Genomic DNA, 21,166 nt, shown 5'->3' on the forward strand with positions numbered 1-21,166 from the left:
ATTAATGGGTCGGAATCTGTGTCTTTCTGAGGAATGGAAGACGTCAACACTAAAAGCTCCCTTACCCCACAGATAGCTGGTCCCAGTCTTGTTGTTTTTTCCAGTCTTCAGAAAAATCTTTGGCAAGAACTGTCATTTTTCCAGTCATCAAATTTCCAAGAATCTTCTCTTCACATCTCTCTCTTTTTCTTTGATGGACTCTCTCATCGTAGTAAATGCAGACCTCTTGCAGGAATGTGGGCCAGAGGTGCGTGTAAGCCAAATGGCTTATGCCTGAAACAACAGCAAACAAACAATTAAATCCAGCAATGAGATGAAAAAAAAAAAGGATATTTTTAATATAGATATTTTTCTCACTTTTTAATTGATTTGACTCAACTGTACAATTGATTTTGGCTTACTGGATGGCCATCTGATCATGTGGGGACACCACATCCAGTGCCACCTTACACACTTTTGAAATTAAATTGTCAAAACTGGCAGCACTGCAGAAAATTTTTCACAATTTAACCTAAGACAGAGGAGGCAGAGGAACTTTTTTTCCTTTTTTCTCAATACAGATATACAAAAAAAGTTTGTTTCTTTGAAACGACCACCTGACTTCCTGTGAATGAGTGAGTGTGTTGTTGCCTTTTGCTGCCTGACCTATATACAATAACACGGACCTATTGCTATTACTATAGTATCGGTCCTATTAAAATGACAGAGTTTGGGGGTTTTGGCTGTTCTGCAGGTGATAGGCTCTGATTTATAAAGTTATATACACATTTTTATTTTTAAGTCCATCAAAATGCCATGAAAATCAGCTAATTTAATTTTAAATCAGTTGCACTGTACAAAGTCTTACATTTGAAAATACATTTAAATGCTTTAATAGTTAGTGGCTTCATTTAGGGTGTACAGAATTAAGCAACTGTATTCTGATTTTCAGATATACTCATTAATTTCAACCTACATTATTATTTTCAATTTTTTTTCCACTCCTATGATGCTATCCTGTTTCTGGTAAGTAAAGGAATGGAAAACTATCTCTGTCTTCTACATAAAGTTGTATCTTGCCAAACACCCAAAAATTAGAAGTGCCAGTTTTTAGTGAATGTGGATGACTCTAAGGAATAGTTGATGGATCACTTAAGTTCTACCCCTCATATTTTCATATTAGTCCAGACTACTACAAATTAAAGATTCCCATATATGAAGAATATTACAGTCAGGCAAAAATAACTTCAAAAAATTGGGGAGGTAGGATACTACAGAGAAGTCAGCATCACCTTAGTTCCTCTAAAGATTGTGGAGAAATCCTCACAGGAGCCATTTTCAGGAGGGAGAGGAAGGTGACTGGGAGCAACCAGCATAGATTTACCAATGACAAACTGTGCCTGGCCAACCCAGTTGCCCTCTACAATAGGAGGACTGATTTTGTGGAGAAATAAAGCAATGCATGTCATTTCCCTCAGCATTAGTAGGGCTGTTGACACAGTCTCATATAGCACAACCCCTGGAGATAAACAGGGAGATGTGGACCATGGTCAAATTCCAAGATGGGTGAAAGACTTGCTAGGCTGGTGGGCTTAGAGGGCAACAGTCAACACTTCAAAGCAAGGATATTGAAGAGCAATGTTCCTCAGAGATTCATACTAGAGCTGATAGTCTATCAACTTCAACAACTTGGGTGATGTCATGGACTGCACCGTCAGCAGGCTAACATCAATTTGGATAGGGAGCAGTTGATGCCCAGGAGACCAGGACAGCTGTTAGACTGGGCTCAGCAGGCTGGAGGAGTGGTTCGACAAGAACTTCTCAAAATGTAACAGACAAATGCAAAATGTTGTACCTGGGAAGAATAAACCTGATGCAGGAGAACAGACAGGATGGCAGCTCTGCTCTGCAAGAAAGTGCTGGGCTGGTCTTGGACAACAAGTTAAATAAGAACAATCAGTGCGCCCTTCAAAGACTAACCATGCATTGGCTGCATTAGTAAGGTGGTAGCACAAAGGCTGAAGGAAGAGGTTACCCACTCTGTTTGGCACTTTTATGGCTCCATCTGGAGTACTGAGTCCATCTGGGAACTCTCTGATATGAAAGAGGTTTTGTCCAGTTGGGAATATCTCCAGCAGAGATGTGGAGGTTGGAGCAGTTGATATTTGCGGAGAGACTGAAGGAGGTGAGTTTTTCAATTCAGAGAAGACTAAGGAGGGGTCTAATTGCTGTCTTGAACTACATAGGTGGAGGTTTTAGAGAAGACAGACTCACAGTCTTCTCAGAGGAACACAGGAAGGTACAAGAAGCAGCAGTAACAGGTTGCAACAAGAGGAAATCTGACCAGATCTGGTAACAGTGGTGCAAAACTAGAACAGAGGCTGAGAGCGCTGGTGGCATCTCCCTCCCTTGAGGCATTCAAAATGCATCTGGGCTCCTGTCAATCAGACCTAGCTGTTAGAATCACCAAATCATAGAATACCTAAAGTTGGAAGGGACCCATAAGGATGATCAGATTCAACTCCCTCCTTGTCGCAGAACTACCTAGAAGTAAACCATATGATTAAGAGCATTGTCCAGGCACTATTTGTACTCTGACAGGCTTGGTGCTGTGACTGCTTCCCTGGGAAGCCTGTTCCAGTGCCTGACCACCCTCTGTGTGAAGAACCTTTTCCTAATATTCAAACTGAACTTACCCTGACACAGCTTCATTCCATTTCCTCATGTCCTTGTTAGCCCTGACTTGAGCAGAGTTTTGTCTGGATGACCTCCAAGGTCCCTTGCAGCTTCAGTTGTCCTGTGTCCATGTGTCTAAGAATATTTTAGGTCCTGTTTCTCACAGTGCACTGTGGAGCAGCAGTTGTCACAGCCAGTACCGCAACGACTATTAATACACGGGACCTAACATCTTTCCTATCTATAGAAATGTCCCTCTAGTCATATTTGAAAATATGGCTCCTTTACTGCTCTTGGAAAACACCCAAAATCCAGTTTAACAGCCTAACTGGGAAGGACTGGAAGAGAGAATTCATCAGGGTAGGAGAAAGGAGCCTGGCATGCCACAAAGCCAGGAAAATTACCTTTTCCTCTTTCCTGGTCTCTCATGGAAGTGGATGTAAGTGTGGTGGAGTGTGGAAGGCATGGGCTGCCCCTGGACCCAGGGGCTAGCACATCAACCAGGCTACAAACGGGCCCCTTCTGCGAAGCCACCCGATGTCACACCACCCACAGACATGAGCAGGTGATTTAGGTCAACCCAGCCCCTTTCCACCATCACTATGCTTGCTCTCAACGCAATAAATAGAAAGGCTATTTTGTCAAGTCCAGCTGTTTTTATTCAAGAACTTCTCAGAGGAAGCCTGAGTGCGTAAACAGGAAAGCTGGGGCTGTTTTTACTTCACCCATCTATAGCCAGTACATGCGGGTTGACATCACCAGGGTTGACACCAGCTGCACCGAGTGCACCCAACAATTTGCTCCCTAGGCAGCAGTAGCAGCACCAGGGCTGGCACAGCTGGAGGTAAGCGCAGACAAACCCAATGCCCCTCCAGAGGCACTGCTGCCCCAACAACCCTGTGCCTGCCTCAGCTCCCCCCAGGTCCTTGTCCATGCTGGGGGAAGTGGGGAGGCAAAGGGGTGCCTGGAGGATCATCCTCTCTCCTGAAATTCACAAACAAGATATTTTTTTCCTGCAAGTGTCAGCCTCTTAGTGCAACTTGCTGATCATGGGGGGCCTTAACACAGTCCCCCAGCACCCCTATGCTGTGTGATGTGAAGTGCTGCAGCTGGGGAGTGCTGGGCACCTATTTTTATCCCTTGTGGACTGGAATTGCAGGCTGCACTGTGGATCTCCCTACAGACACACTGGTGGGAAGGAAAAGCGGCACCAAACTGTAATTTTGTCTCTAGAGATGGGGTTTTCTTTCTAAATCCTGCATGTCAGTTTCATTCACTACTCTAGGCTACAAGAAATACACTTCACCTACAGCTATAACGTCTTCCCTCCTACCTGTATGTCGCTGCATAATAAAATGTGCAGCAGTTTTATAGTCACTGTAGAGTTATTATATGACATATGTGTACAAATCACTCTGGCTTATGTGACCACCCAGGCTATTAATAAAACTGGTTGTCTGCTAGAAGTGATCTTTAACTAAAGGTTGAACAAAATTGATCTGGAAACGTTGAGAATAATTTGGAGTTATTGCTTAAATCATAGAGATACAAAATCTGCAGGAGGTGGATCTTCATGCAGCTTTCATCATTAATGTTTTTTTCTCTCCATGGTCTCAACACCTTTAAATAGAACATCCTAAAAAATAATATTTATGTTAATTTGTTTATTTGCTACCATAGGAAAAAAACAACTGCAACAACAGTGCTAAGGGAAGAAGTGTGAATAGTAGTGGAGAAGTGCCTTGGTTATGAGTAATTTCTGCCTCTATTTTAAACATAGAGAGTAAATTCTGCTCAGTTACACCAGCCTAAATTGGAGAAAGGTGAATTCTCTGAGAACTGAGGACAAAATTTAGCCCACAAGTTCAAATTACCACTTCAGAAGTAACAAAATCAAGTTATTAATTTTATTAATCATTCTCAGGTTATTTTACACTTTCCTTGTAAAATTTTTCTTGCATGTAACTTAGTTACATGCATAAACTGACCATAAATTAATTTCCTCGTGTGTTTTACTAGTTGTTAATAACTTGAAAGCCACAATAGTGGTGATCTTAACTTAGAGAGTAAAACAATCATTAGCTCTGCAACAGAAAGGATAGGAGGTGTAGAAACAGTAAGTCTGCTCTATCAGGTCAGAACCGCCTTGTGCTTGGCTTTTATCATACAAATCAGGTTGTAGTGTGGAGTATCTGAGAGAAAGACCTCAGACAAACAGATTAACTCCATGGTTTTCTGAATCTTCAGTTCACTATAAATAGAACCTCACTAAGACTTTCTGGGAGACATTATTTGTTGTGCATTTATCCTATCATTAAGTGGGCTTACTCATTTTCTACCCTGTCTTTAAACTGGAAAAGATAAAAATTATGAAAACAGTAAGTTTAGGCTAGATACTTCCCTGCTGTTACCAGCTGAGTTCATGTCATATTGTCTCCCAGTTAATGCCCAGCTGCCTTTTCTAAACTCTCCTTCTGCTTCAATTCCATACAGTCCATCTCCCAGGCAGAAGTCATATACAATGTCTACAGAGTCCTTGGATAGATTTCAGCATTTACTAACTTAGTTTAAACTCATCAAGGATCACTGTAAAGAGTTCTACACAACTAACTTAAGTCTTGGGTATTTGATTCAGGGTTTAATGTTACAGTTCCCAGCAAACGCAGAGGGTTTTGGGGTTATATTTACAGTAAAAAGGCAGAAATTTCTGACAATGCAAATTGAATAGGTGACAATAGACATTGGCTGTTCCAGATGAGTTTGAATTTGTTGTAGAAATAAGCACCCTAAGACACCTTCTCCTAGAAGTTCAAATGGTGTAGATCAAGTATAAACCAAAAAAAAGTCAATGGAGTTACTTTGATGCAAATGAGAGCAGAGCCAGACTCTGCACATCTCACAGGCAGTGCAGCAGTGTTGTTCAACATTCCAACAGTATGTAAAGGAGATGCCTCTGTCCATTCATACTGACATCCACTGAGTCTCTGATAGGTGCTTCTCAGGGCAAGTGCTACTTCATGGTACTCTCAAGTCAGGATAGAGTGATTTTACAGATTTTCTATTTAGCCTTGTGCATGTGTCAGAGTGCAGGTGAAGAAAGTGAACAAGTCCATGCCCGCCTGTGTTGCAGCATCCTTTCCAGACTCCCACATCTGCCTTTCAGAAGTGTGGTTATGGAGCCTTTTCTCTTCCCAGCACAGGGAGATGTACTACGGTGATCAAATTCTTGTTTTCCTGTCTTTCAAAACAACATGATATAACAAGATTTCGAGAGTGTCTGTCTTTCTCTCCCCCTGACCTCCAAAAGCCTAAGGCATCTCATTCCTCTTTTCTTTAAATATAGAAGGGAGGCAGAAAGTGCCATTTAACTGTGAAATGTCAATATTTCATTTTAAAAAGAAAAACAGTAAGGCAGATCTAAAGTCAAAATGTGCCTAGTACACATTTATGGAGGCAATCAGTTTACTTAGGAGAAGTTGAGAGGTTGAGCAGTGAAACCACACACTAAGAAAGGTAACTCCAGGATGGAGTCTTCTGTCAGCATGTAAATGTTAAGATTTCATAAAATCCTGCCCCTCCAGAAGAATCAGCTCATACACAGGTAAATAAAGAACACAGCAGCACATGGTAGGAGACAGAATCAGCTCCTCCACATTCATGAAGACTGAAATTTGGAGCAGTTCAGTTGCCAGTTCAGTTGCCAGTTCAGTTCAGTTGCCAGTTCAGTTGCACTAGGGAATGAGAATCGTGTGGCTTTTCTGGGTCGGGGAATAAAAGAGCTGCCAGTGTGAAAGCACAGGAAGACATGGTAAAAAGTTAGGAACTACTCATAGAGTCCTAAGGTACCTGTTTTCAGAAAACAATTGATTCTGGGATGCAAGGAAAGAATTATAAAGCTCCCTGGAGTTCCACTGAAGTGTTCAGTACTGTTCCTTATGTTACCCAGTACAAATAAAATGTGACCTCAATAGGCCTATGTAAAGTATATTCCAGCTCTCTTTTTCCTTTCCTTTTAGCTTTCTCTTTCATGTCTTTTTTCTTTGATTTCTGAATGAAATTTCTGCCTTGCCTTTGTGGTCAACCATGCCAGCCATCTAAATGTCTCTTGAGAAAGAGACTCTTTTCAAGAGTTAGTAATCATGTGCAAAGAATTTTGGTCATAAATACTTCAGGGATGTTTTCAAGAATAAAAATACTATAGAAATAGGAAATTTTAAAAAAACAAATTGGAGTAGTGTAACAGAGGCAGCTGCATTTCCTTCTGTCACACAGTCCTTCATGTATCCTTCTGCACAGGACAATTCAGAGGATTCCAATAATTTTTTCTGTGTGAGTAAGATGCTGTTCATATACTCAAGCAATAAAAATCTTTCTATGTTAATGGACATAATGATAAAATTGACATTTTAAAGATACATATAAACCATCTTTCATGAAGTATTATCAGTGCCACAGGTTAAGTAAGGGATTTAAGAGACAATCCCTAGCTAGCAAACACCACTGACTTAAGCCTACACTTGCAGTTTTGAAACTAATATATGCTTTCCCTACCTATGATGAAAAGACACCTCCATTTGCACTGAAAAGGACACCAGAGCTTGGAATATCACAGTAACACTGTGCTCAGACGAATGATAACGAAATCAAATCCTTAGCTTGCCTTTGCTAGTAGTTTGGTATTCCGTGCCTTACCCATCAATATGAACACTGATGGCATCCTTAGACCACCCCTTCTTCTCTACCAAATAGGCTTTGGGATTCATTGTCACAACTAGCATCCCATAGCCACTTCACCAACAGGTGTGGCCCTGCCTGGGAAAAACACAGTATGGTCAGGCAGAAGGACCTTTGTGAGGATTCAGTCAGCCTCACCACAGTCTGGAATAGTTACTGACAGAGGCCAAAACCATAGAGGTGTTACACCTTGTTTAATACTCGTCAGCTATGAAAGAGCACTTTTGCACAGCAAGTGTTCCTCATGAAAGAGAAGCCAGTTTCTAAGACCCTCTAAGAAAGTATTCAGCATTCTTTTCTAGAGTGCAGGTTTATTTTTCCAAACAAATATTATTTTATTTCTAAAATCTGTTAGATTTCTGCTTTGTATTAGTTTATAGAGACTCTCGAAGTATCCCTAGGTGATTCTGGAGTGGTGAGTTTATATGAAGTCCTCTCTATAGCTGTGGTTCTATCTGCCACTAACAAATGAAGAAGAGAGGTTTTCCCATCAGTTGTTTCATCGCACCCAAAGTTATGGTTAAATAATGTACCTAAATAAAGCAGTCCTTTAAAGTTTTTTTCCCCTTTTATCTATTGGTATTATGCAGCAGAAGTTCATTACTCCTGCCAAAGCTCCAGTTGGTACATCATGACTGAAGTCATATGGGAAAGGGACAACATGTTTACTATTAGGCAACACCTGTGCTCAAAAGTGGGTTTTGTACCAGGCCTTGGCTGTGGCAAAGCAGGCAGTCACTACCATGAGAACTGATGTCTGGAGGGCAGAGACTTCCTTTCCAACAACCAGGGATATCAGATGAACTGAGTTCCCCTTAAGTGTCTAAAAAAATCACCATATTTAATGATACGAATATCCTTGCAAGCAATCTGGGAGACAAAATTAAGTCAAAATCCAGAAGACAAATTTACAACATCCAATGCGTTTCCAGTTAATCTGGTTCATACATCAAAATCTGAAAGCAGAGCAAAGTACTCAGCAACTACTGAGCTGCTCAAACTAACAAATGACTTTTCTCAAGGTTTGGAAAAATAAATAGATGCTCTTACTACATGTTTATATGAATCATTTTATATGATTTATTAGTTTGTTTTGTCATTAAAACTACAGGCTCTGAGAATATCTCAACTTCTGTTGTATGTGTTAAATTTTATCAGTCACATGCATTTTAAATTGTCTCTACTGATGGTTCCAGCTTCTTGAGTTTGAAGAGACCACAGGGAACAATGAAAGGATCTATTTTAAGTCTACAGGCATTTTCTGTTTTGGCAAAGAAATAACTGACAGTAAATAAATATTTAGATACACGTGGATTTTTCTGGATGACCTTCTAGAGCCCAACAAAATAGGAAGGAAAAGAAATCAACAGCCAACATAAAGAATGTAAAAAGAACATAGTACCATTAAACTGATAGTAAATGGAAGCATGGCTGTATAAAGCTAACTTGAATGAACCATTTGTTCATACCTTTTCATGCTTGAGAACAAATTTGTTACAGCTGGATTCACTCCAGATCCAGGGTCTGCTTCTTGAAATAAAATTATTCATAGTTTATTCACAAAACAGAAATTAGGCCATTTCTGTATTTTTTAACATACTTTAGTTTTAACATTTCAAGTATATAAGGATGCATTTGTAAATGTCCTTGTGCATCACAGTGCACCTTTCCCTTTGTCCTATCCTTCTAGTCTAGAGATGCTTAGTGTCCCCATCTCCTCTCTGATAGGAAAGAACAGCCATCTGATAACTCTTCTGCTGCTCATCTTCTGTGCTGTCTCATGAGACCTTAAAAGAAGTCACAGTCACTAAGGCCTCCAGCAGTGTCCAGGAGTAAATACCTAGGGAAAAAAATCTAGGAACCCCCAGAAGTGCAACCCCCAGAAATTGTTCTCTTGAATTTGGGAACAACCACTGCCTTCAAGATTTGCCTCGTGTGCTGGCAGAGTAAAAATAATTACAAAATGAAAGTCTTACCTCTTTCCAGGCCACTTCAATGATCCACCAGTAGAGAAATAACTGGTTTAAAGATACACTCTTGCAAGGATGGAGGTATGAAGCAGTACATTAGGGGGGGTGTGGGGGGATGGATTTGTTCTTTTTGCCCAGTTTTTATTTCATCCATTTCCCATTTTGTCCCTATCACCACCAAGATTACCTAAGTCTTTCCCCTGCTGGGAATTGGATTTATTTTGACTGATAGTGTTCCAATTACTGTTATCTTTATCTCTAGAATTGCTAGAATTTCTTAGAAATCCTGTGTGGGATGATATTAGCTTATTTGGCCAATACTTTTAGAATATTTGTTTGTTTTTCTGAGACAAAAATATTCAGGCCACTCCACTATCTATTGCATGAGTGCTGAACTCACCGCCTTCGTTCCAGAAGACATCAGGAATGACAAGGGCTATCCACAGGACAAACCACTTTCTCCTGAGCTGTGCTGGTGACCTGCCCAGCACAGGTGTCACTGCTGTCATTGATGGTGCCACGTAGTTCCTGTCCCACAACAGAGTAAACTGTAGAGATACCTGAGAAAACGAAGTTTAGCTCTCAGTTACATGAGACTGTCCGATGATAAATGCAGAAGCCACTTAGACTCTTCCTCTTGTGCTCATTTCTCACCTACATCTTCTTTGCTCTATTTCTCTACTTAGAGATATTTCACTGGATCCATTGCTATGTCACACCACAGAGAACAGCAGTGTTTAGCAGTAGTCCTAAGAGCTGAAGCTCTTGAATATAAATCAAGAGTTAAACCCACAGTAGGTACAACTTGATACATCTCCATTGATTCTTTTGGATCTATGGCACTACTCTGGTTTTCATCAGGACATCTAGTGGGAAAATTTTCAGATGGGTTGCTTTTTAATACTAAGTTATAGCAAAATAGTTCAGCCATAGATCTCTTCCATGGAATAGTCTCCAGTTTGAAACACAGGTTGTCAGCTTACTTTTTTAAAAAATAATATAACAGCCTTTAAGTTCACTCACAGGTTACCATTCTTTTTCCTGTGAGGTTTTGGGTCATTAGGTTGTTTTTTCATTTGTGGGATTTTTTTAGAAAGTTCATAATTCACGTATATCCTTGCCTTTCAAAAATCACTCTGTTGTTCTAAAGAAACTTGCTTTCAAAATAAAGAACTCATCCACATGTCTTCTCCTTGTGCTGGAGCTGCTGGAGTGGAAATTAGAACTCCAGCCGGTATATTTTAAAGCTTTTTCACTTAACAGACCACTCAGTTTACACAAATTGCATACTTGCTGGTTTCACCTGTCCAAATTGCAAGAACAAACATCTGCAAAAGAGCCAAAGTAAAATCCAAGCACGCATTCAGAAGATGAATGGCACCAAAATGTAGCTGTTTGTGGATGGAGAGCATTTACACTTGCATCCAGTGGAGAGTTATCAATGTGACAGCTTCCTTTTGTTACTGCTATGCATTGGCTTTGATTACAAACCACCGCAAAGCTGAGGACTAAGAAAAACTTCCGCATTTCCCAAATTATTTGTGGAACACGTGAAGGTCAAAAGGTCAGATTCTACTCCACACCACACCCACCAGCCTGACACCAGTGAAGCAGCTCTCTTGTGAGAGAGCAGGCTGGCCAGTGCCAAATTCACTGACAGATATTGAAGGAAATTTTTTGATAGCGAGGTTACCCACTTCACCTAACATACTACAGGAAAAAGAAAAAACAAAACAAAACAAAACCCAAATTTTATTTACACTGGATAAAACCTCCCAGTTGAACAGTCATGGGCTTGAGGACATCTTTTTAATAACAGGAGTGTTTTTCTCCATTAGCTATACTTCATACATCTCTGCTCTCATGAAGCTGCATCTCCTCCCTAGTCTCAAAGGACCACGAGTTCTTTCTCTCCAGCCTCCATCACCTCATTTCAGATATTCCTCTCCTGCTGTAACTGTGGCTATCAAAGCAACTCCTCAGCAATCATGCAATCAGCACCCAGGGGAACATCACAGCTCTGGAATCGCTCCCAATACGGCATATGCAGCTTCCTCAATCCCACTGCACTGATTTTTTTATTTTTCTCCTCTCCACCTTTCCCCAGGTTCTCTCTCTTCATATTTATTGCAAAACAGCAGACTTTCTACAATAAAGCAGGAAGAAAATTGAGTTCATCACTGAATGTAAGCACTGGCTTTATTCCTTCTGCCACTGGACCCCATATGTGCTTTGCATTTCACGCTTTCATGTAATGGAGGGTTCAGGTGTTTCTGATGTTGCTGCCAGGCACTAAAAGCAAAGTGATACAAATGTGAGGCAAAAAGGATCCTTCTATCCCTAACTGCAATCGCAGATAAAGCTGGGATTTCTCCAACACACACCAAGCAGCTGCTGCTGTGAACAGGCTCCAGGGACGTACTTTGGTGCATTCTTGGCCTGACTTAGTGCCTCATGCTAACTCAGTTTTCAACCACAGTCATCCTTGTGCTGGCTCATTATTACAGCATTATAAAAATAAAATGTTTGGACAGAACTGAAACTTCCTCCTAGTTGCCACTCTCATTTGCATAGCAGGCTATTATCCTGTATAAAGGGTGGCAGTTGTTTCCATCCTACAGTTTCTCTGATTTTCTGTCAGATTATGTTTCCATCTAATGCCCTTTGTGTACATCTAGTACAATTAACAGGGTGGTTACTTGATCTCTGAACAGCAAAAGTCACATTCAGCTCAGCAGGAGTCAAGTAAAAGAAGCATAAGGTCTTCTGGACTTGATCTGATTAATTGACTTGCTAACTGAGACAATACTGAATTTTAAGTGTTTTTCTTTTATTTTTATATTTCTTGAAAAAATCATATAATTAAAACAGTTAGGAAAATACATGTTTTCGTGTGACTAACAAATTTTTAGGTATTTATGCACTTAAAGGGAATGAATTTGATATGTATTTTAATTGAGGTTTTAACAGGCTTTTCAGCATTTAATGGAGTGAGTTGCATCTGTTCTTGGTACATATATCTTTATGGAGTGTCACACATTTTTTGTTTTCTTTTAATTTCTAAATAAAATGGACGAGAAAAGAAACAACTATGAGCAAGACATTACAGTCCTGAGAACTATAAAACTCTCTAGTTTGTGAAAATGCTCAGAAAATATGGATTCCTCATTCCAGATCTTGGTCAGCAACACCTTTCCAAAATATATTTATTCTTGTTAAAGCCACCGATTCTAGATACTCCAGTGAAGGCCTTCTGACCAAAATATTAAGGAAAACTTATTACTTCATCTTTGTTCAATGTTTGCATTACAGCTGTGGGCCTCAATGCCACTTTGAGATAGCTGATACTTTCCAAAATCATCTTTAAGCAGAAAAAAACCAAAAAGCTTCTGCAGACAGAAACAAAAATACAGAGCTAGATGAGAGCCTGTGTGGGAACTGTGAATGTCTTTTGTAATATACAATCTTTTAGGAACAGTCCTCAATGTTTCCTAAGCTGTACAAGCCACCCTACCTGGATGTTCAGTTTCCATACAAAGGACACCTGAGCGTTTATACTGGAAGACACTTCCACCACTCTACTCTGACTAGACCTGAACAACTGAGATCCAGGCCTCAGGTTAGCCTATCCATTCTTGATTAGGATTTCAGACAATGTCCTCCATAGCATCATGACATTAATCCTCCAAAGATGCTGCTGTACAGTAACATTTTGATTTTTCCATCCTCATTGGTTCAGAACAAAAACTATTTTATATATTATCCCTATTGTCTTGGGCAGTCCATATCTATAAATAAATACAGCAATGAAGGTGTTTACAAACACTGTGTTGAAAAATTTCATAGCTAGTTGGTTTTCACAGTAACTAGATTGTAATGGAATTAACTGCATTTAAAAAGAGAAACACTGGTGAGAGTTCAAGTGAGAAAGGACCTGAGTTTTTTGACCTGGACTGCTTTTGTTTTCAAATAATTGTGTTTGCCTCTCAGAGCAGGTGAGGAGTAGGAATGTGGAGAAGGGTGATCAAATTTCATCAAAGAAAGTACTGAGGAATAAAAGCAACCATTACATTAATCCTCATCTACAGACAAATTCTACTTCATGTCAGCATTTGGTAAAGGGAGTGGGCAAAAGGTGACAATGGGGTAATCTGCCCTTTCCATGTCCCTAAGCCTCATGAAAAATCCACTATCCTTGTCTCTGCCAAGATTTAGACTTTTAACCCTTCAGCTCATGTACAATAGTTATACTCTTTTTGAAGGAGAAAACCATGTTTCCCCATCTGGAAGCTGCCTTGGCACCCTGTTAACATCCTGACAACCATTTGTGTCAATGATTGCACTCATCCACATTTTTTGACATGCAGGTAAAACTTCTGAGTGTCTGGCCCAGAATGAATTCTCTTTTATCTTGGTGAGAAGATTTCTGTCAGACATCTGAAAGTTAGGCACCTCATCCAAACAGGTGGCCCAGGCATATGTGACAGGGTTCATCCCAACCCAACCTAAATGACTAAGCTGGCTTAATTCCAGAGGGGCCTCTCTCTCTGCACTTGTTATAGAGCAGGCTAGACCACTAGCTTAAACCAGACTTGCAGCTTTTTGACAGCTAATGCTAGATTAAATTAATCCTACCTCGCTGACTTGTGTGGTCTTTGGACAGCCTCCAGCTGCTCCAGTTCCACTTCCTCAAGCGTCCTGACCACTGTGTATTGGCCAGAGTAGATTGTACCTACATTTTTTGAGAGGATGCCACGGCACCACAGACCAGTGTGGCAACAGTAGCATTTGCCTATTGAACCATGCAAATCCATGTTCCCTTTTTTAGGCTATTATTATACAAAATTTGCATCAGAGTAACTCTAACACCTTCATTAATATTATCTGAGATGTTGAGGTTACTCCTGACTTTTAGTAAAAGGAGCATAAAGACAACAAATTTTTGAAAGAGAAACTCAGCTGAGCCTGTTTTCATAAAAGTTGCATCTACAAAATCTCTACTAAAAACAGAGCACTCACTGACTTGAAAGCCATCTGATTCTTAAACAAATCCCAAAGCAAACAAACTGATCTTTAAACTGGACCTTGCAATTCCTCTTGTAAAATCAGCCCTACCATTGAATTACATCTGGTGAGCATGAAGTCAGATTATTTTTTCTGTATATGAATATCCCAGTATTTGTATAGATGAAATTTAGTGCAATTTAAAAACTGTAAACTGAATCACTCTTTTCAGTCCTTACCAAACTCCAGCTTACTGCAAGATTAACATATACATGACATTCAAGTTGTTGGATGTTTCTAAAAGGACAATTCACCATAGTCCTTAAACCACAGTAATGCCGTTAACACACCTTCCAGTCATCCCTAAACTTACCCACAGTTAAGCACAAGTAAAGACTGGAGAGGTAGCGGGCTGGAGACCTGGTTGCTAGACCCTCCCCAGAGACAATAGAGAGACACAAGCACTGTTCCAGGGTAAGTGATCTTGGATGGAACAGGATGGAATGGGAAGAATCACCTTCTAAAAGTGCCTATTTACTATTCCCTGTGCAGGGATTGAAGACAACTATTTCAGGATAGACCTCTGAATTTTAGATGGCTAAAGTCTGTCAAGATGAAACCCATCCATCCCTGGACAGGAGAAGCTCACATTCCTGTTTTTTCAGCCAGATTGTTTGTCTTTGCCCTGAAATGAACTCCCATTAATCTCAGAGTAAGTTGTGGTTGAGGAGAAGTTTGTGAATCTGTTTTTTATCTTTACCACCTTTCAGCTCTCATTGACCAGCTTTCAGATCAGCCTGGGTGCCTGGCCACAGCCATGTGTGTAGGCATGTTACCAAGCATGCTAGGACTCTTCTCAATACAGGGAGTTCACCTATCGAGCTGTGTAGACACAGCCTTTGGCATCTCGCTAAAGAAAGGACAAGAGAAATGTTATGTTCCTGGAATGGCCTTGCTTTCTTATATCTCAAGTGGTACATATTTTCTTGGGTTTTTATTTCCTGGAAGACTGCTCACTCTGGTTTTATTCACTCATGAGAAAGGGAAGAGAAACAAATGCTGTGGGGATAGGACATGAAGAAGTGCTGAAAACAAGTACTACTGGAGCCATAACATTTACTAAACTTCATATTCAGGGCAATACCCCAAGCTCTATTTTTTTCTGTATTATGTTCATCCTGGCTATTAATAGTCTATATGACACCCATTTGACCAAACAAATTTGGCCACTGTGGAGGACCCCATGGAAGTAGTTGATTGTGCTGTGTGTGGGCTGAGTTTATGAGCAGGGTTCAAGGAAGCTGTTCAGGGGTTTCACCACCCTCTAGGGAGCATCTTGCACAGCAGTTTTCAGGAAGAAGAGGGAAGCAAGACCCCCCTCTGTTGAGGCAATACCTCTGGCTGCTGCCAGCCATGGGCCAGAGTGGGTGTGGGACCTTTGCAGTCCAGACCTTAAAAAAGCTGGCCAGGGGGAGCAGTCTCTACTTTTGAGTGAGAATTTAATTCTTTGTTTGCAATTTTATTTCATTCCATTTTGAAACAGTGAAAGAGCAAGACAAGCTGGTAAATAAAACCTGGAGTTGCTTATTCAGTTTTATTTCTTTTCATTTTGTCTCCTAAAACCTCAGAGCAAGTTAGTCTAAGACCAAGGGCTTAGATCATAAAGCTTTTACAATTTTTTTTCTTAGCAATATTGTAGATGGAAAAGTATTAATAATATTTCTTGCTAAGGTTCAAAGAAATATTTTTTTCTCCAGTTAAGGAAGGTGCTTTTTTTAAAAATCATTTTACCTACAAAACTGATTATTGAATAAAAAAATTGTCTGTTCTTTGCCTTCCCCCAAGAGACCTTGGCTAAATACTAACTACTTCAGATAGTGGTAAAACATACAAGTAAGTTGCTAAAGGGACTATCCCAACACTGAATTTACTGCAGAACAAACAAAAGTGACATAAGCAAATAGGTGAACTCCTGAAAAGGGGCAAGGCAGGGCAAGGACTCAAGGTTTTTTGCATTGGTTTCTCTGGTTCAAAAAGCTTAATTTCTCAGCAAAAAACTAGCAATGCATGGCCAGGCAGTAGCAACTCGGCATGTTAACAAAATAAGCAATTTTAAACCATTCAATCAAGCTAGCCAAGGGGAGTAGATGAAAAAGGTATTTTTAAAAGCTATTCTGTGCACTTGAAGTGTCTTTTTTCATTCCTCTGGTCTCCATATTCCATTCAGGACATGTCTTTGCATGTCACCGTAATCTAGATGAAATCTCAAAGACTGAAATACTCTGCTGGGGGCTTACGAGGAACTTGAGTGGTCATAAACCTTGAATGGGCTGCTACACCAGAGGAATTTCATTCACAGTGTTCCTTTGCCATTTTATTAAGTATCTTTTATTTACATTTTGTAACTATATCTTCTGCCTGCACTATGAAACCTCTTAGCAACTTTTCAACAATGAATCTTCTGTATAATGTGTTTTTTAAAGCTTCCTGGAATGAACTCTTCACACTGTATATATTAGATAACTAATATTGTACTAAGAGTCTCCCGACTGCATGTTTTTTGAAGGAGCAGAGGAATTCATTCTTCCTATGCATCTCATTGGAATGTATCTCAGAATCATCCATCATGTGCAGATCAGCAAGGTTGTCATGAATGAAGAAATAAGAGTTTTAAATTGCAGTCCTACCACCTGAGAAATACCCTGGCTTTAAGACTTAGCAGGATGTTTGCATTCCTGTTGTGAAACCTTGAACATCCATTTAAGGTTAAGGCTCTGTCTGAAATACGGCATTCTGTGGGATTAGCTATATGGATCACAGCATGGCTGATGTATAGATGAAGTGGCATTTTCTTTGTACCTTTTATGTTAGAAGAACACTTTGACTCTGGAATTTTACCATCCAAAGTGTATTTTGCTGACAGTTCAGATGAGCAGTGTTCAGGTCCCATAAGCAGCAAGTTGAATTGTCAGAAGATAAAGGCACAGGTATGTGCCATGATGTGGTTTTATGTAGATAGGTTTCTGGAAATCCCCAAGAAATGGGGTTCCCTCTCTGTATTAATTTTCTTTGTATTCTGGAGTAGGTTTCTAAAGGCTGCCACAACTAGCAGGCTCAGCAGCAGCCATAGTTAAGCTCCTCAGGTAGAAGATTATGCCATGTTCAAATAGGTTTAGGTTCATTCTGCCCATCTCTGTTCTTGACATATGGTGTCCTGAGAGATGTTAATACTGGTCCTTTCCAAGGTTTCCTCTTGATTCTTTTAATGACTTTTAATGTAACTGTTGGCCTTTTCCATATGCAAGACAAAGCATTTTTTAATTTGGCAGAATAGAATGGGGTACTTGTTTTTAGTTTAGAGTGTTTTTTCTAGCTCTAGCAAGGAGTAGGCAGTATAAAATCATTCTGTTTCAAACTTAGTGTCTCTTTTCTTTCTCATAAGTGTGTACATATTCCTGCCATCACACAAGACCCAATATGAAAGTAGGTGCCACTAAAAATCAACACCTCTAAAAACTGCTTCCATACAGTAGCTAAGAGACAATTTGTACCAGCAGAAGGCCTCAGATATTCTGTTTAGGGTAATAATTGATGGTAAATATTTATAAAAACAATCCTAAAACCAGGACATATCTGTAATATTTCTTGTTCTTTCCTTTATCTGTACTCCCCCACTGTCTCAAACACCTCCATTCACTCCTCATGGATTTCAGGATCCTGTTACAACCTGTTTCCTCTGCACTTTTTGAAGAGGGTTGAATTTCATCCACTTCAGGTAGTATGCTTTGACACTTGGTTGCTACAATAGAAGATGAAAAGCAGGTAATGCATATTCACAGCTCCTGAAACAAAAGAAAGTAGTAAAAGGCATTAGAACTGAAAACGTGGCAAGAATAAACACATTTTTCCCCAAGGGAAAGGAAGTACTATTTCTATCTTTGCGTGGAAGGAGGTGGTGCTGCAGTCACCTAACACATTGGTAAGATTAAAGGTTGATGATATTACTCTTAGGTAGCCTTGCAAAGGTGAAAAAGGTACCTGACAGTCACATGAGGAATACAGAATGGTGGCAATAGAAACATCTGCATAGTTGCCACCCTAGCTTGGAAGCCTACCGGCAAAATCCAGAAGATTTTTTACACTAGGTTGCTCTTCAGCTGTTCTCTGCTCTGTTACACCTCGTTAAGTCCTCTTGCTGAGATAGCTAATTGTTTGCACTTGTGTAAGCCCAACTGGAACCCACAAATGTGTATTCATTGTATTACCTAAACAAGAACCAGTAAAGTCACCCAAAAATAACAAAGAAGCCAAAAGCCATTGTTCAAGTATTTGGGGGATAACAAGCCGCTGGAAATATTCTTAAAATTTTGTTCTGATTTTTATGATAGACCACAGAAAAACAAAGAAATTATAAAAATATATTAAGTAAAAGTGATTATATTGCAAAATGAGAATAGACTAAAACATGTCTGTCTTGATTATGCTACATTTTTAATATCTAAAAATACAGCCTTGTTTATTCAGATTTGATGATAACATTGACTCACCTACCACGCAGCAAACCAAAGATTTCTCTAATATGTTTGTTTTGCAGAAGTAACTTGCAAAACAAGAAGTCCTTTTAGTGGAAATAACATTTTATAATTGCAGAAGGGCTGTCATTTTTTGGACTGGGAACACAAAACAACACTTCATGTTTACCATGTTCATAGTCATCAATCTAAGTACCCTGGAGTGGAAGACTTGAAAGGCTTTACATATAAGCTGCCTCATATGGCATCACATGTGTTTCCTCATTTGATAAAAATAACTTTTACTTTCCACTGGGTTATTCTTTCCTCTACTTGGCTTCACCCCTTCTGAGGTCAGGATTGTATTGTGCTGATCTCTGCGTGATGAGGGAGGTCAGCCATGGCCATTTGGAGGTGCATAAGCCGTGTCGGTGCATGAATCACACTATAAAAAAGAAGAAGACAGTCTGTCCCTCAGGTTTTATTAAAAATTCTCACTAACTTCAGTGAAGTTTCTTGTTAACAGCAGGCACTTTAGAAAAATGCAACTGGACTAGCCTTGTTGCTTCGATTGAGAGTACATCTCCTTAAGAGAGTGAGATATGTCCCTAAAGTGCCTGGTGTTATGCTTTAGCTGTACAGCCCTGCACCTTCAAACTTTTCTGAGTAATAACATAGTGGTTTTTTTAATTTATTCTGATTTCCTGTGAGAACAAGTACAGAAGCAAATAAACTGAGCTAATAGAAGGAAGATCATTAGACTCCTTTAGCCCTTTCTAAGCCAAACTAAAATGGCCAGACAACCATAAACAAGAGTTGCGTGACTGTAAGTGTACAGCATTTGTCCCATGATGTGGGATGATGCGTGGGAAAGGCCAAGTACACTGAAAGCAGAGAAAAGGTTTGGAGATACACTGAACCTGAGACCAGGAGAGATCGATTCAGTTCCTGACTTTGCCACAGGCATCTTCTTGACATTAGATAAATCACGCGATTCCCCTGTGCTCCAGTGCCCAGATGTGACATCAGGATAACTCATGAGGAGGTTCACACAGGGAAGGGGAGAGCACAATATGGTCTCCCATTAGCACCTTGTCTCCCTGCAGCTCACACACAACAAGTAACGCTGCACTTGAGTTAAGCTCTGGTTTTTTTCTCTTCTGCACTCTGCTTGTTTTGTTCACTCAGCAGGAGACCCACCTGTGCATGGTCAGCACTTTCTACCTGCAGTGCCAAGGCATGGCCTTGCAGGCACCATGTTTGAGTTTAGTGATATACTAAATCAATGGGCAAATGCCTATGCTCAGGGTGGCTAAAACAATACCACTACACAGAGTAGCACAGTGAAATAGGTTATTCAGGTTTGCCTCATGTCAATATACGAGCACCACTGCACCACTGTCAGTTGTTAGCATCAGGCAGGCAGCTCCCTTTTCCTGGCTCAATGTGACAGCTCAGAAAATAGGTGTGGGGGTGTGAAATGGGCAAGTGAATCATAAAGTGACAGCAGCTGTCCCAAACTTGGCTGTTTGAAGACGCATTGGCCAAAACACCTTCCTTAGGAAAACTGCAGCCCTGAGTGCTCGGAAGTTGAGGATGCACACACCCCACCCACTCATGGGTTGGGGCTTGCCTTGCAGCCTACACAGTGCTGGCAAATAGGTGGGAGTGAAATTCAATTGTTGAACACCACAATCATTCAGTCGGAAAACCAGCCTTCAGACTAATCCTCCTCAGAGACTAGTTACAAGGAAAGTTTCAGTTTGTAATGTCATTTTGGTTACACACATGAAGACAAGAAAAGGAGCAGCTTGATTTGAAGTGTTCAGCACCTGCAGCTCCTGTTGACTTCACTGGGATTTCTGACTGCTTGACACTTCTGAAAATGAGACTAATCATTTCACAGCAGCAAAAGATTCTTTTTTTCTTCATTGTAACCAGACCTTGCATATAAGTTCTATTCAAACTGGGGGGGGAAGCTTTAGGGTTGAAATCAGGCACATAATTTTCAGCCCAAAAGTACAGTTGTGAGTACACAGGGATACAGATAACCCATTTACAGTTCAATGTGTTGTTTCACTGCAGTACAAAAAAAGAAAGTATACCAGTATGATTATTATTATAAGAAGTTATTGTAGCTGCAGTAAGTGATTACAACAGTTAGAAGATTGTTAAAGACTCATTTTAACTTCATCTCCTCACTAGTCTTCCTGGGATTTTTTGCTTTGTTATTCTTTCAAGTAAGTACAAACTGGTTTTTTGCCTTTTGCAGACCCTAATGTTCAACTCCAT

The 21,166-nt window shown here is 40.1% G+C and overlaps 1 long non-coding RNA gene across 1 annotated transcript; it reads right to left on the bottom strand.

The window, feature by feature from the left end:
• Positions 1 to 254: 254 nt before the first annotated feature.
• LOC127467330 (uncharacterized) lies at positions 255 to 10,002 on the bottom strand. Its single transcript, XR_007903070.1, has 4 exons — positions 9,760 to 10,002; positions 8,859 to 8,919; positions 7,348 to 7,467; positions 255 to 273 (listed from the first exon to the last, which is right to left on the bottom strand). It is a non-coding gene; the product is annotated as an uncharacterized LOC127467330 (long non-coding RNA).
• Positions 10,003 to 21,166: the final 11,164 nt, after the last annotated feature.

This window comes from Manacus candei, unplaced genomic scaffold (assembly GCF_025592945.1).
Source record: "Manacus candei isolate 608988 ecotype Guabito, Panama unplaced genomic scaffold, ASM2559294v1 h1tg000014l, whole genome shotgun sequence".
Taxonomy (NCBI): domain Eukaryota; kingdom Metazoa; phylum Chordata; class Aves; order Passeriformes; family Pipridae; genus Manacus; species Manacus candei.